We start from the raw sequence: 14,815 nt of genomic DNA on the forward strand, positions 1-14,815 counted from the left end.
CAGCTACTTGTGCTGGGAGATGTACAGTCCCCCCCCCCCCCCCCCCCCCATCCCGACCCACAGCTGCTGAATAGGAGCAGAACAGCCAGAGTGGTCCAGGCTCCGGAACACCGGACTGGATGGCTCCCTACAGTGATTTCTGCTGCCTTGGAACTCTCTGTGACCAGCCCTGTGTATATCATGTGCTGTCAGACAGCAAACGGTGCAGGGAGACATGCAGAGAGCGCAACAGCGGCTGAGGTTACTGCAGGTAGATGGTCATTAGGGGGTGGGTTAGACTATAGGGGAGGGATAGGGTTAGGCTGCAGAGAGAGGGAGGGTTAGGCACTAAGAAGAGTGCGACTTCTCGGATCTGATTTCCCGTGTCCTGCCCGGCAGCTTCCAATATGGTATATGGTCCTTTTGCATACAATGTATCTTATGCGATCCCAGCCAAGGCTGCCAGATCCGATAAATCTCAGTGAAGCCCTTGCGATCTCCGGCTGTGATCTGATGCACATGGGACCGTGCATCAGATTAGAATCGGAGCTATCAGCCCGATACGTCGGAATCAGATAAAAAGGGCCCAAATCCTTTAAATGTATGGGCACCTCTAGGCTGCTGAGGGGAGAAGTCACAAACGATACCGCCGGGAGCTTTACCAGGCGACAGAGACACATACGATATAGTGATAATGGCGGCTTTCAATTAACTGATTCAAACTTGCAGGGGAGGAGAGGTGCCCCCTTGGGAGCAGGAGCCCGGCGACAGATGACTCCATTGCCTCACAGTTATGTCTCTGGTGCTCATATTTTAGGTGCGTTAGAAAGACACAATCAGGAGAACTCCCAGTGAGCGGCTGGGTGTGGATATACCCAATGTCAACCGCATTACTATATAATTCGCAGGCATGCAAGTCAACCAGAGCAACCCGAATAGTATATTCTATGGGGAAAGTGACTAAGATGGGAGTTCTATTTCACATGCTATGGGCAACCAATCAGAATCTACTTATTTATTTAGCACCTTCTAGAACAGGCTTGTCCAACCTGCGGCCCTCCAGCTGTTGTGAAACTACAAATCCCAGCATGCCTTGCCACAATTTTGCTATTAGGGAATGCTAAAACAATGGCAAGGCATGCTGGGATGTTTAGTTTCGCAACAGCTGGAGGGCCGCAGGTTGGACATGCCTGCTCTAGAACATAATAGAATCTGATTGGTTGCCTATAGCAACAGCCCATGTGAAATAGACCTTGAAATCTTAGTAAAACACACAGATGCCCTGTATTTGTTTGCTAAATGCAAATGTGTTATTTTCCCAGGAGGCAAATGTACTAAGCCTTGGAGAAAGTAAAGAGAGATAAAGTACAGATGAATCGCCAGACCTCGCCAGCCACCAGGCCCCGCCATCCGTCGTAAGGGGGCTCGTGTGCCCCTTTCTGATGGAGCTCCCGCTGACATCCACCGCCTCCCTGTTTGCCATCGCTGGTCCCCACGCCTCCCCGAACCCTCCCCCTCCTCCCCCCCCCCCCCCCCCCCCCCCTACACGACCCACAGCTGCTGTACTCGTGCAAACAGAATAGGAGCGGAACAGCCAGAGTGGTCCAGGCTCCGGAACACCGGACTGGATGGCTCCCTACAGTGACTTCTGCTGCCTTGGAACTCTCTGTGACCAGCCCTGTGTATATCATGTGCTGTCAGACAGCAAACGGTGCAGGGAGACATGCAGAGAGCGCAACAGCGGCTGAGGTTACTGCAGGTAGATGGTCATTAGGGGGTGGGTTAGACTATAGGGGAGGGATAGGGTTAGGCTGCAGAGAGAGGGAGGGTTAGGCACTAAGAAGAGTGCGACTTCTCGGATCGGATTTCCTGTAACCTGCCCGGCAGCTTCCCATATGGTATATGGTCCTTTTGCATACAATGTATCTTATGCGATCCAAGCCAAGGCTGCCAGATCCGATAAATCTTAGTGAAGCCCTTGCGATCTCCGGCTGTGATCTGATTCACATGGGACCGTGTATCAGATTAGAATCGGAGCTATCAGCCCGATACGTCGGAATCAGATAAAAAGGGCCCAAATCCTTTAAATGTATGGGCACCTCTAGGCTGCTGAGGGGAGAAGTCACAAACGATGCCGCCGGGAGCTTTACCAGGCGACAGAGACACATACGATATAGTGATAATGGCGGCTTTCAATTAACTGATTCAAACTTGCAGGGGAGGAGAGGTGCCCCCTTGGGAGCAGGAGCCCGGCGACAGATGACTCCATTGCCTCACAGTTATGTCTCTGGTGCTCATATTTTAGGTGCGTTAGAAAGACACAATCAGGAGAACTCCCAGTGAGCGGCTGGGTGTGGATATACCCAATGTCAACCGCATTACTATATAATTCGCAGCCATGCAAGTCAACCAGAGCAACCCGAATAGTATATTCTATGGGGGAAGGTGACTAAGATGGGAGTTCTATTTCACATGCTATGGGCAACCAATCAGAATCTACTTATTTATTTAGCACCTTCTAGAACAGGCTTGTCCAACCTGCGGCCCTCCAGCTGTTGTGAAACTACAAATCCCAGCATGCCTTGCCACAATTTTGCTATTAGGGAATGCTAAAACAATGGCAAGGCATGCTGGGATGTTTAGTTTCGCAACAGCTGGAGGGCCGCAGGTTGGACATGCCTGCTCTAGAACATAATAGAATCTGATTGGTTGCCTATAGCAACAGCCCATGTGAAATAGACCTTGAAATCTTAGTAAAACACACAGATGCCCTGTATTTGTTTGCTAAATGCAAATGTGTTATTTTCCCAGGAGGCAAATGTACTAAGCCTTGGAGAAAGTAAAGAGAGATAAAGTACAGATGAATCGCCAGACCTCGCCAGCCACCAGGCCCCGCCATCCGTCGTAAGGGGGCTCGTGTGCCCCTTTCTGATGGAGCTCCCGCTGACATCCACCGCCTCTCTGTTTGCCATCGCTGGTCCCCACGCCTCCCCGAACCCTCCCCCTCCTCAACTCTGCCCATCACCCAGAAGTGGAGACGGGCAGGGTTTCCGCCGCGTGTGAGTGGGATGCACGTGAGTGTGAGACACCCAATCGTTCCAGTCTAATGGAGTCCCTCTCAGCCAGTGCTCGCCAGAGGGGACATTCTGGCAGGCATTGGGATTCAATGAGAGGGGCTCCATCTGTAGTTTATCTCTCTCCACTTTAGCACTCTCCATGGCTTAGTACATCTCCCCCACATGGATTGCATCCTTTGCCCTAAAGGCCGATACAAGATTCCCTCCTGTAATACACTCACCTCATTCTCCAGTTCCAGCTTCTGGTCAATGATCTCCGTGGCCCATTTCACCTCGTCTTCCATCTCCAATTCCATATTGTAAACCGTGGCGGTAAATCAGGACGTGGCAGATGCTGGGAATAAAGTCCGGGTGGGTAACGTGCGCTGGGTGGGCTGCAGGGAGCTGTGTGGGTGATGGAAGGGTGGTGAGTCTGTAGTGAGGGGATCTGTCCATCTCTGTCCCAATACACACTGGACTTTATAGCTGGCAGCCCGGGCCAGCTCCACCCATCTCTCTCTCTCTCAGAGGTCCCAGGGCCCGCCATTCCAAACCAACAGGTGTAGCCCCCGTGCACATAACCTGAGAGGCTTCAGCATGAGATCATCCCAGCACATTATGTCATGTCTCTCTCCCTGACCTTATGTCACCTCCTCCTCAAACTGTCAGGAACTGTCTCATGCCATCATATTACCAGGAACGTCCTCCCTTGTCAAATAGTTATGTTACTCACTGGCCGTCCTGAGAGGTTTGTGGCAGTTACATGTCTACAGGCGGACAGATGTATTAAGCCTGGTGAAGTGATGAAGTGGTGATAATGCACCAGCCAATCAACGCATTACTGTCAGGTTACAGGCTGGGTTTGAAAAAGGACAGTTGGCTGCTGTGTTATCACCTTTCACTTTATCACTTCAACAGGCCTCATATATCTGCTACATTGTGACAGTTACCTAGTTTATCTCAGGGTTGCCTACCCTCCCAGAATGGCCAGGAGGCTCCCGAAAATCGCAACCCTCTCGGATTCTAGTAGTTAACAGGGAAACCGCTATTGGTCGACAGGCAATAGTTGGACACATGAAAAATGTTAACATGGTCTAGGTTGACATTGAAAAAATGCTGACACAAGCAAAAAGTCGACATGCAAATTACCATGAGTTTGTATATTCTCCCTGTGCTTGAGTGGATTTCCTATTGGTACTCCCATTTCCTCCTGGCTCTGCTGTCTCAAGATATACAGAACATGGATCATTAGATCCACAAGCGTTGGGTCAACGCCATTAGGTCGAGATGCAGAAAGGTCGACGTGGGTCTAGGCCAATGGGTCATTAGGTTGACACAAGCATTAGGTCGACATGGGCAAGGTCGACAGTCAAAAGGTCAGCATGGGGTTTTTCACTGTGTTTTTTTTTTTTTACCAGCATGTTGACACAGTTGACATGGACACTGAAATGTAGCGCAGTGTCCCTTCGCATGGCTCGCTGCGCTCACCCTGCTTTTGGCACACTATTTTATTCTCCTACCATGCCCTAGTGGATGGTAGGGCCATGGGTGCCGATTTATGTTTTTGCTGGTGGGTGCTCAAGCCAAAAATGTAGGGGAGTGGCTTCATGGGGAAGGGGCGTGGCCACCAAATAATCCCGTTACATATATTAGATTTATTTAGTGAGACACCCCCCTATCAATGATTACTGTTAAAGTGGAAGACTTGCGGGCAGCTACTGGTACCGGACCGTGCGGGCAGGTGCCCCGCCGCCTGGCAGCACACTGAGTTCTGGGGGTCGCACTCAGGATTATTTGCGGTGTGCACCGCTGCCACACCCCTGGGTGGGGTTTGGGTGGCACGTGGGTGCTGAACAATTTCGGTGGGTGCTCAGGCCCCGGAGCACCCACAGAATCGGCGCCTATGGGTAGGGCATGAAATACTGCCTGTCGGCACATGTCGGCTCAAAAGACAGTGAAAAACCCCATGTTGACCTTTTGACTGTCAACCTTGCCCATGTTGACCTAATGTTTGTGTTGACCTAATGACCTGTCGAACTAGACCCATGTCGACCTTTCTGCATGTTGACCTAATGGTGTTGACCCAATTCTTGTTGACCTAATGACCGTATAGTATACCAATATACATGTAGGTAAATTGACTCCCAACAAAGTTAATTCTAGAGTCTACATGTACATTTACGGCAGACTAAATAGGGCCAAATCAGGTTCTATATGGGGTCAATTTACTATGGCTTCTAAAAATGTAAAATGGGGATCTTGCTCATGTCAACCAAGAAGATTAAGGGGCTGATTCAGTAAAGATCGGGCTCCAGCGTATTTGCACCGGGGACCGTTGGTGTGGCTCTGCGCATGTGTACAAGCGTTAAGGTGCTTGCTAAGCAGCGACCGACCGCTGCTTAGCGAGCCAACATGAATAAGGCCAGGGCCGAAACTAGGGTTTCCGGCGCCCGGGGCAAGACAGTCATTTGGTGACCGCCTTGCCCCTGGCGCCGGAGACCCCCCCTCCCCCCACAGTCCTCTCACTGCCCCGGCTGCTGCCCTTCTCCTACTCATCCCGTGCTGCTGCTGTCACCAGTGACCCGCCGTCCAACTCAGCTGTGTGCGTCCTGCTGTGAATGGCCAGGCTGGGTCACGTGGGGCGGCAGCGGACAGCTGGCTGTGGCTGATCGCGGTCTGTGCAGCCGCCTGCTTCCAGCTTCGCTCTCCGGGCTTCCTCGCTCAGCCTCCACTCCTCCTTTCACGCCACAGCATGTGAGGCAAGAATGGTGTAGCCGCTGTAGCAGCAGCTTGACTCCGCCCGTCTCCTACTAGCGCGGCGGCGGGAAGTGCTGATGACTTTGAAAAGACTTGCCGGATGCTGATTGGCTGAATTAAAGTCTTTTCAAAGTCATCAACGCTTCCCACCGCCGCGCTAGTAGGAGACGGACGGAGTCAAAGTAAGCTGCCGCTTCAGCGGCTACACCAGTCCCCGGAACCCCGCTGCTTGTCACCGGACCTCCGCTGGCTGTCCCCCCCCCCCCCCCCTAGTTACGGCCCTGATAAGGCCCCATGCCATGTCTATCATTTCTTTATTGCATTGTAGAAAATGACAGAAAGAATCTGATGCTGATACGTTGCTGTATGTGCTGTCTGTGTCCAGACGGACGGGGAGAAAACAAGCCTTGTGCAATGTACGCGGTCTAAAGACAGAACGTATGAAAGCCGCACCAAGTATCCCATACCGCCATAATAAAACCAGTTATAGACGTGTAAACTGCCACAGAGTACGACTGAGGACACGCTTATACACAGGGGCTGGGAGCTTTAACGAGGGAACCAGAAGGTTCTACAGGAAAGATTTTTGAGGTTTTGAATCTTTTATCTAATATTTAAAATGATGTGTGTGTGTGTGTGTGTGTGTGTGTGTCTGTGTGTGTGTGTGTGTGTGTGTGTGGTGTAGAGTGGTGGATTCAGGGATGTATACACTGCAGATGTGGTACGTACTGGACCAATTAGACATCACTGCATTTGCAGTGATTGGATTGCAATTTCACACACACACACACAGAAGATTTACTCTCATAGGGGCCCATTTATCATGTATCGCATTTACAATCATGTATCTGGGCGGAATGTTACCCACCAGGATCGCATTGTAAAATGCGATATTAGCGCTGGGATGTATCATCCCCCTAGCGCAGGGGGCGATGCGCTGAGCCAGAAGATGGGGGGTCTGCGCATGCGAGATTAGTGCTGACCCCCCCTGTCGACCCCACTGACTGCACTGCCCCGGCGGCAGTGTGATCAGTAGCCCGTAGGCTACAATGGCCATCCCAGAATGGCGGAAGCCCAGGGATGCGAAGCCGGGCTGCCCGATGTTGATACGTAGGTTTCTATGGGAGATGTGTCCGACGGCGGTGCACAGGGGGAATTGCAGTAGTGATTGAAGATTCCTGCTGCGGTCCCCCTATGGTACATCAGGGTGATACGTAATATTTGTGACTTGCCCCCGAAAACTGGTGTCTTAGGAGGGGCGTTCTGTCTGGCTGGCTTTTGTCCCCCCAGACAGTCCCTGCAGTGTCTATGGGCCACATTTATCAAGCAATATTTGCGGTTAAATCCCTGAAAACATCAGTTTTCGGGGGTTCACCGCAAATATTTAGTATACCCCAAATGTATTAAAGGGGGACCGCAGCAGGGATCTCCGATCCCTGCTGCGATCCTCCCTGCAGCGCCGCCAGCCGCATCCCCCATGAGTTTCTATGGGGGATGCAAAGCTGCCCGATGTATCAACAACGGGCAGCCCGGCATCGCACCCCTGGGCTATCGCCATTGTAATGTGGCAATAGCCCATTGTAGCCTATGGTTACACATCGCACTGCCCGAGCAGTAAGAGGGGTCGGCGGGGGTCAGCGCATAACCACGCATGCGCAGACCACCCGGCTTCTGGGTTAGGGCTTCGCAGGGACGGGCTCCTATCGGAGCCCTGTCCCTGCGCCCCTAATATTGATACATTGCCCCGATATGATCGCATTTTACAATGCGATCCTGGGCGGTAATATTCCGCCCAGATCGCATTGTAAATGCGATCATGATAAATGGGCCCCTATATCTTTAGTAAGAAATACTCTCTATGTTCGCCATTGCAGACACATCTGCAACCAGACGATGTGCCTGACTCAGACCTGATCGTTAATTTGCGCAGATGCAGATGACTGCGAGTAGATAGCCGCGACTCAGACAAAAAATAAAAAACATCCCCGTGTAAATCAGCAAGTAAAACTCTGTAAATCTGCAAGAAAAATAATTTCAGTCAGTTAAGCTGCTGTGACATCACTGCCCTCACTACTTTATATGAACCCACAAGCCCACACAATCCATATACTTCGCTGTTAACACAGCAGCTTACTTCTTAGGGCTGTAGGGGAGGATAATGGACTTACGAACTTATTTAGTTACATATAAACACTTCATTTATTGCAGGTATATGATTAAGCTGAGTAATACACAGCCCGTTACCATGGGGCGGATTGAGAATTTAAAGTGGCCCGAAAAACATTTCCTAAAAGTGTCCCCCTTTACCTGGGTTTGGGAGGGTGATGTATGTCCCTGGATGGTGAGGGGGCCCCAGCATTGTGGTGACCACCTAACTCCTGGGTTATTCTGGTTGATTTCCAAGACTGTGAATTCGCAGCCTTGGGAGTCCACCAAACCCCGCCTTAGAATGTTTGGCTGGCACCACCCATTTGCAAGCACGATTCGCACGCAAGGCATGCGAATGGACAGTAACATCCATTCGCAGGCCAGGGGAACCTCCCACACCTTTTGATGGTCAGCTGCCCACCCTCCGCCTGTCCGTCATGCCGCATTAGCATGGGAACGTATGTATGTATTGTATTGCAGCTAAAAACAATAGATTATAATAAGCCAACTGTCAGGTTAGACTGAGGCTGGGTTTAAAAAAGAACAGTTGGAGCTGATTGGCTGCTGTGTTATCACATTTCACTTTTTTTTATATTTTAGTTACAATTTATTATTATATATACTCTCTCTCTCTCTCTATCTATCTCTCTCTCTTTCTATATACAAGGTATATAGCTTTGGCTTCCTATCACTAATATTTATTAACACTAGTATTTTCACTGGGGTGCTTTCTGGGCTTTCTAGCCTATGCTGTTTTTTGGGGGTGCCACACCTAGATATAGCGCTAGGGACCCACAATATAGAGAGAAGCCCCGACGACGGCTTGGGAACTTACACATATATGTAACCAATATGTCTGAATTCTATTATCATGTAGAGTTCTAGACTGGTTACTGGGGAAACCATGGATTGTTACTTACTCAGTAACTCAGTAATTTGTGATTTTTTTGGGGGGCAGCATAGTCACGCCACCTTTTGATGAGGTCACGCCCTTTCCGGGAGAACACAGCAGGTGGTATGCTTGCCAATTGTACCAAAGTATTTGGGGAAACTTCCTAATGATGGAATTACAACATACCTCCCAACTTTCATTCAGTAGCCAGAGGGACGCACTCACACATGTGCGCCGAAGGAGCGACGGAAATTTTGGGGGCGTTTTCGCCGCTATGGGGCATGAATAGACGCTGACATCTATTCATGGGTGACAGTGGGCACTCCCAACTCCCCCCCCCCCCCCCCCCCCCTCCGCTGCAGGACACTGCCGGACCTGGGCGGGATGCGGGGATTTCCCCAAATATTGGGACGTTCCTGCGATAAGTGGGACAGTTGGGAGGTATGTTACAATGCAGGGGTGCAACAATGAGATACATAGTACATAACTCTGTACCACCCCACTGGACTTTAAGATTCAGATGGGGCCAGGTGCACTAAGCTTCAAAAGTGATCAAATAGAGAGTGATAAACAACTAACCAATCAGCTCCTGTCTGACATTTTTCAAACCCAGCCTGAGACATGACAGGTAGGAACTGATTGGCTGGCTGTTTATCACTCTCCATTATATCACTTTTGAAGCTTAGTGAGTCTGGCCCCTGATCTCTGGGAGTGTAGATCAGGACTGGACAGTAAGTATTGACTGATTGCCATTAAGAGCAGGGCTGTAACTAGGGGGGGCTAGGGGGTCACGCACACCGGGCGTTGGAGGGTGGGGACGCTAGTGTGGTGTCCCAGCAGCGTGGTCCCTGGGATGAGCAGCGGGGGTCCGGGGACTGGTGGGTTAATGCCAGGTCCTAGAGGGGTCCCGGGGACTGGTGGGTTAACTCTGGCTCCTAGCGCTGCCGGACAGTGGGCGGGAAGCAGGTTTTGAAAAGACTTGCCGGACGCTGATTGGCTGAATTCAGCCAATCAGCGTCCGGCAAGTCTTTTCAAAGTCATCAGCGCTTCCCGCCGCCAGGCAGATAGCGCCAGGAGACGGAGTGAGTAAAGGCTGCCGCTACACCAGTCCCTGGACGCTACACACAGGTATGTTGGCAGCGGGGGTCACATACACAGCCGCTCGCTATTTGCCTGGCGGCGGGAAGCGCTGATGATTTTGAAAAGACTAGCCGATCAGCGTCCGGCAATTCTTTTCAAAATCTGCCTCCCGCCCACCGCCCGGCAGCGCTAGGAGCCGGAGATAACCTTCTCCAGTCCCCGGACCCCCGCTGCCGACCCGGGCGCCGAAACACCTAGTTTCGGCCCTGTTAAGAGGGATATTTATCAAAGAGAGATAAGGTGGAATGAGATACATTATAAACCAGCTGGCATGTTACAGACTGTGTTTGAAAAATGACAGGAGCTGGTTGGTTGGTTCTCTCCAAGTGTTGATAACTCTCCCCCTGTGTAAGCCCAGGATGACATTGTCTTCCTAGTTTGGATGCTGCTGTAATACCTCCTCTGCGTTCTGCACCTTACATTCCAGTTTTAAAAATAAAATGCAAGTCGCAGCGTGTTTGGCTAAGACCTAGCTGTGGTCACGTGTCCCGCCCACGGTACATGCTGTAAATCCCGACCATAACATCATCTCTCAGTCCGGGAGACTCCAGGATATCGTTGAGCGCTCCAAGGCTCTGGGGTCGACAATGGGAAGTCAAACGGTCTACGTGAGTTTTTCCCTTTTTTTTTTTGAGCCGACTTGTGTCGACAGGCGGTATTTCACACCTTACCATCCACTAGGGTGTAGAGAGAGAATATAATAGTATGCTGCTCGCAGCGGGCCATGCTAGGGGACGCGGTACACCGATACGGTGTCCATGTCAATTTATGTCGAAATTAGGGCAAAAAAAATGTGAAAAACTCATGTGGACCTTTAGCCTGTCGCTTTCCCATTGTCGACCTATTTAATGTGTCGACTTCATCCCTATCGACCTTAAGTGGTTGACTTAATAGTGGCAACCCTATGACCCATACCCCTGTAATTTTGGGTGCATATCACAGCAGCTGGAGGACTGCAATGCGGCTCAATATGCACACACATTTCTTATGTGGCCTCCAGTCCTGGTCTTCACAAGGAAGCGAGCGGGATGCAGGAGATGAGGCCGCACTTTCAATGGGTACAGGAGACTGCTTGCAGGAGAGTAGGTAGTATGGTTCAAACTGGAGTCTAATATTTGTGTGCTGCATGCAGGGCCTGGTAAAATGGTGGGGATGTGGCCTAATGTGGGGGGTGTGGTCCCCTGCACGCTTAGGCCACACCCCCCAAAATGCTAAGAGGGGGGTGGGGAAAAAAACTCTCAACTCAGCATCACACACCTACATCATGTGCTGTGCTGACAGCAGGCTCAGCATGAGTTCTCACGCTGTCAGTGAGATGCTCCTGCTGAGCCTGCTGTCAGCACAGCACATGCTGTAGAGATGTGTGCTGCTGCCCAGGAGGGGGAAGAGGGGGGGGGGTCAGCCCATAGCCCCAACCGGGCCCCTCCAGCAAGCCTGGGCCGGGGTAATTAGCACACCCCCCCCCACCCCCCCGGCTGCATGCAAAAACAGCCAGTATTTACCCTGCACAGAAAAAAAGCATTAAAATCCCACGCAGCGTTGCGAAATACGCAGTGTTGCTAAATTGGCAGCGCTGCGTGTGAACCACCCATCAGGCCCATGCTTTGTCCCAGACATGGAGGGCCTGATTCAGAGTTGATTGCAAAAGGCAAATTCTTTCTCAAATGGGCAAAACCATGTGCACTGCAGGTGGGGCAGATTTAACACGAGACAGTTAGATTTGGGTTATTTTGTTTCTGTGCAGGGTAAATACGGACTGCTTTATTTGTACACTTACAATTTAGATTTTAGTTTGAACACACCCCGCCCAAATCTAATGTGGCGTTCACACGATTTGATTTTGTTTCATTTTCTATATGCTTATATAAACAAAATCAGAGCGAAATTTAATGAAAATCGAACGCATTTGATCCTGATGTGAAATTGAATACAAAAACAGACTGTGCCGGCAGGACTGTATGAGACAGACCTGTACTATATCGTCTAAATCAAATGTGTACACCGCACCATGTGATTTGATCCCAATTGGATCGGAATCGAATTGGGACTGAATAGAAAGTAAATCGCACCGCTTGAACACTACTTAACTCTCTCTGCACATGTCACATCTGCCCCACCTGTAGTGCAGCATGGTTTTGTCCATTTGAGAAAGGTTTTTCATTTGCGATCAACACAGCTGATTGGTTTATTTACAAACATGAATCAGGCTCAGAGCTCCTACAACCCCATCTAGTCCCTGCTAATAGGCATTTGTCTAAATACAATGTTTCCTTCAATGGGGTATATTCAATTGCTGTTGGAAAGACGGCAGTTTCCGACCTAAATAATAGGGGTTCTGACCTATTCAATAAGGGATGGAAAGCTCCAACCTGTTGGAAACCACATGGATTGGTGGAATAGCCATGGATCTACCTCAGTGATTTTCAACCTTTTTACCTTGCGGCACACTAAATAAGATCCCCACGGGGCAAAACACTTTGGCCCCCACAGGAAAAAAAACAAACCTATTGGTCCCCATATAAAAAAACAATCACACTGGTCCTCACAGGTAACAAAAATAAAATACATTGGCCCTTTACATGAAAAGAAGAGACCAGTAAATAACAGTTGAACTGGTGGTGGCTGTAAACTGGTTTGGGCATCTCTAGATCTCGGGGCACACTTGAGATAAGCTCAAGGCACACTAGTGTGCCACAGCACAGTGGTTGAAAAACACTGATCTACCTGCTTTTGTAAAATCCGACAGGCTTTGGTCCCATTTCCGACAATCTCAATTCCTATGCAGAGAGGACAGTGCTGGGTGAGCAGCAGCAGCAGCTCACCCAGCGCCGTCCTCTCACCTGACTCCTGGCGCCTCCTCCGTTGCTCACCCGTACTGCCGTGAGTCCGTGCGAGAGCAGCTCACGCGGCGCCCTCCACCTCCCGGCGCTGCCCCCGCTGCTCACCTGGTCCCAGCGCCGGCCAGGTGAGTAGCAGCAGCGGCCAAATCCGACAGTCGAATTTGACCTAATTTTCCATTAATGTTTTTCGTTTTGCTGGTCTGGTCATCCCGCAAAAACTTCCCTTTGCGGGATGCATTTCCACCACTCCGTTCAGCCCATGGCCATGGAATGTGGTAAAATGAATGAATTCCGAAGATCCGCATTTGTCCCTTGAGACTGCCAGAGCCAGTGATCGCCAGTAAGCAGAAAGGAAAGGAGAAGCGTAGTGAAAGGTGCAGGCCCACCCAGGCTGTCACCCGATCCTCCAACTGGATGTGCTATCGGTTTCTGCTATCCTGGGACCCCGACTGAGGAGGCTCAGGCCATGGTCAAATAAGTCAGGAGACTGCTCCTATCATTGGCACTGCCAGCGCCACCTCACGGAGGGAGAACTGGGCTAGCAGCTGTTAAGGCCTGCGTGACTTCATCTAGAGAATGGGAGCCATGTACAGAAGCCTTCATTCCGCCTGGGGCCCGAGATGTCTATTTAGGACACCAGGGAGAGTCACTTTGTACATTATGTTGTTGAGGTCAAGTGAGCAGCAAGCCACAGATTCCTGCTGCTGTGCTGCGCATAGTGTTGCTTTGTTGCAGATGACACTCTGTTAATACTAAATTAAACATCAATGCTGTAGGACCCAGAACTACAAATATTATTGTCTGAGGCCTCCAACAGGTGGCTCTGCTGCTGCGTACAGCAGGGTGATAACAGGGATCTTTCTTTCAATGATCGGAAATCACATGTATATTCTGGCTTCCCATTATACCATCATATGCTCTTGCACCTCCGTGTATATGCCGGTGTTCATGGTAATAATGCCGGCATCCCAGCTACCACCAGGAGACCGACGCCGGAATCCCAACGTTAATGATGATTTCGCTGCTGGAATACTGACTGCTGAGATGCCGAACGTAAGCCTGCAGGGCAGGTTAGGGTTACGCTTGGGAAGGGGGGATTTAGTTTATGGAATTAGATGAGACGGAATGGGATCATTGGGTGGACAGTAACTAGGTCGACAAGAATTAGGTTGACACCACTAGGTTGACATGTATGAAGGTCGACATGAATGAAGGTTAACATGACTGAAGATCGACATGAGTTAGTTGGACATGTCATTAGGTCGACACGTGCATTAGGTCGACATGGGGAAGGTCGACATTCAAAAGGTGACATGGGGTTTTTCGCGTTTTTTTCCCGGTGGCAGTGCGATGAGTAGCCCTTTGGCTACAATGGGCTATCGCCATTTCAGAGGGTGATACATTGGGGGATACTTAATATTTGCGATAAATGCGGGTTAGGCTACGGTGGGGGTGGTTAGGGTTAGGCTCTGGGAAGGCAGAGATAAGAACTTAGAAGAGGTGGTTATGGTTAGGCTGGGGGGCGGGGGGGGGGTTAGGGTTAGGCTCTGGGAAGGCAGAGATAAGAACTTAGAAGAGGTGGTTATGGTTAGGCGGGGGGGGGTTAGGGTTAGGCTCTGGGAAGGCAGAGATAGGAACTTAGAAGAGGTGGTTATGGTTAGGCTGTGGGGCAGGGGGGGTTAGGGTTAGGCTGTGGGAAGGCAGAGTTAATCACTTAGAAGAGGTGGTTATGGTTAGGCTGTGGGGCAGGGGGGGTTAGGGTTAGGCTGTGGGAAGGCAGAGTTAATCACTTAGAAGAGGTGGCTAGGGTTAGGCTGTGGGGAAGGGGGGTTAGAGTTAGGCTGTGGGAAGCAGAGTTAAGCACTTAGAAGAGGTGGCTAGGGTTAGGCTGTGGGGCAGGGGGGGGGGCTTAGGCTGCAAAGAGGGAGAGTTAGGGTTAACAGGGGACACGGGGATGTAAGTTTACTTACCTGACCCTTGTCGGGATTCCCTCCATGGGCATG

Source organism: Crinia signifera, chromosome 6 (assembly GCF_055691185.1).
Source record: "Crinia signifera chromosome 6, ASM5569118v1, whole genome shotgun sequence".
Classification (NCBI taxonomy): domain Eukaryota; kingdom Metazoa; phylum Chordata; class Amphibia; order Anura; family Myobatrachidae; genus Crinia; species Crinia signifera.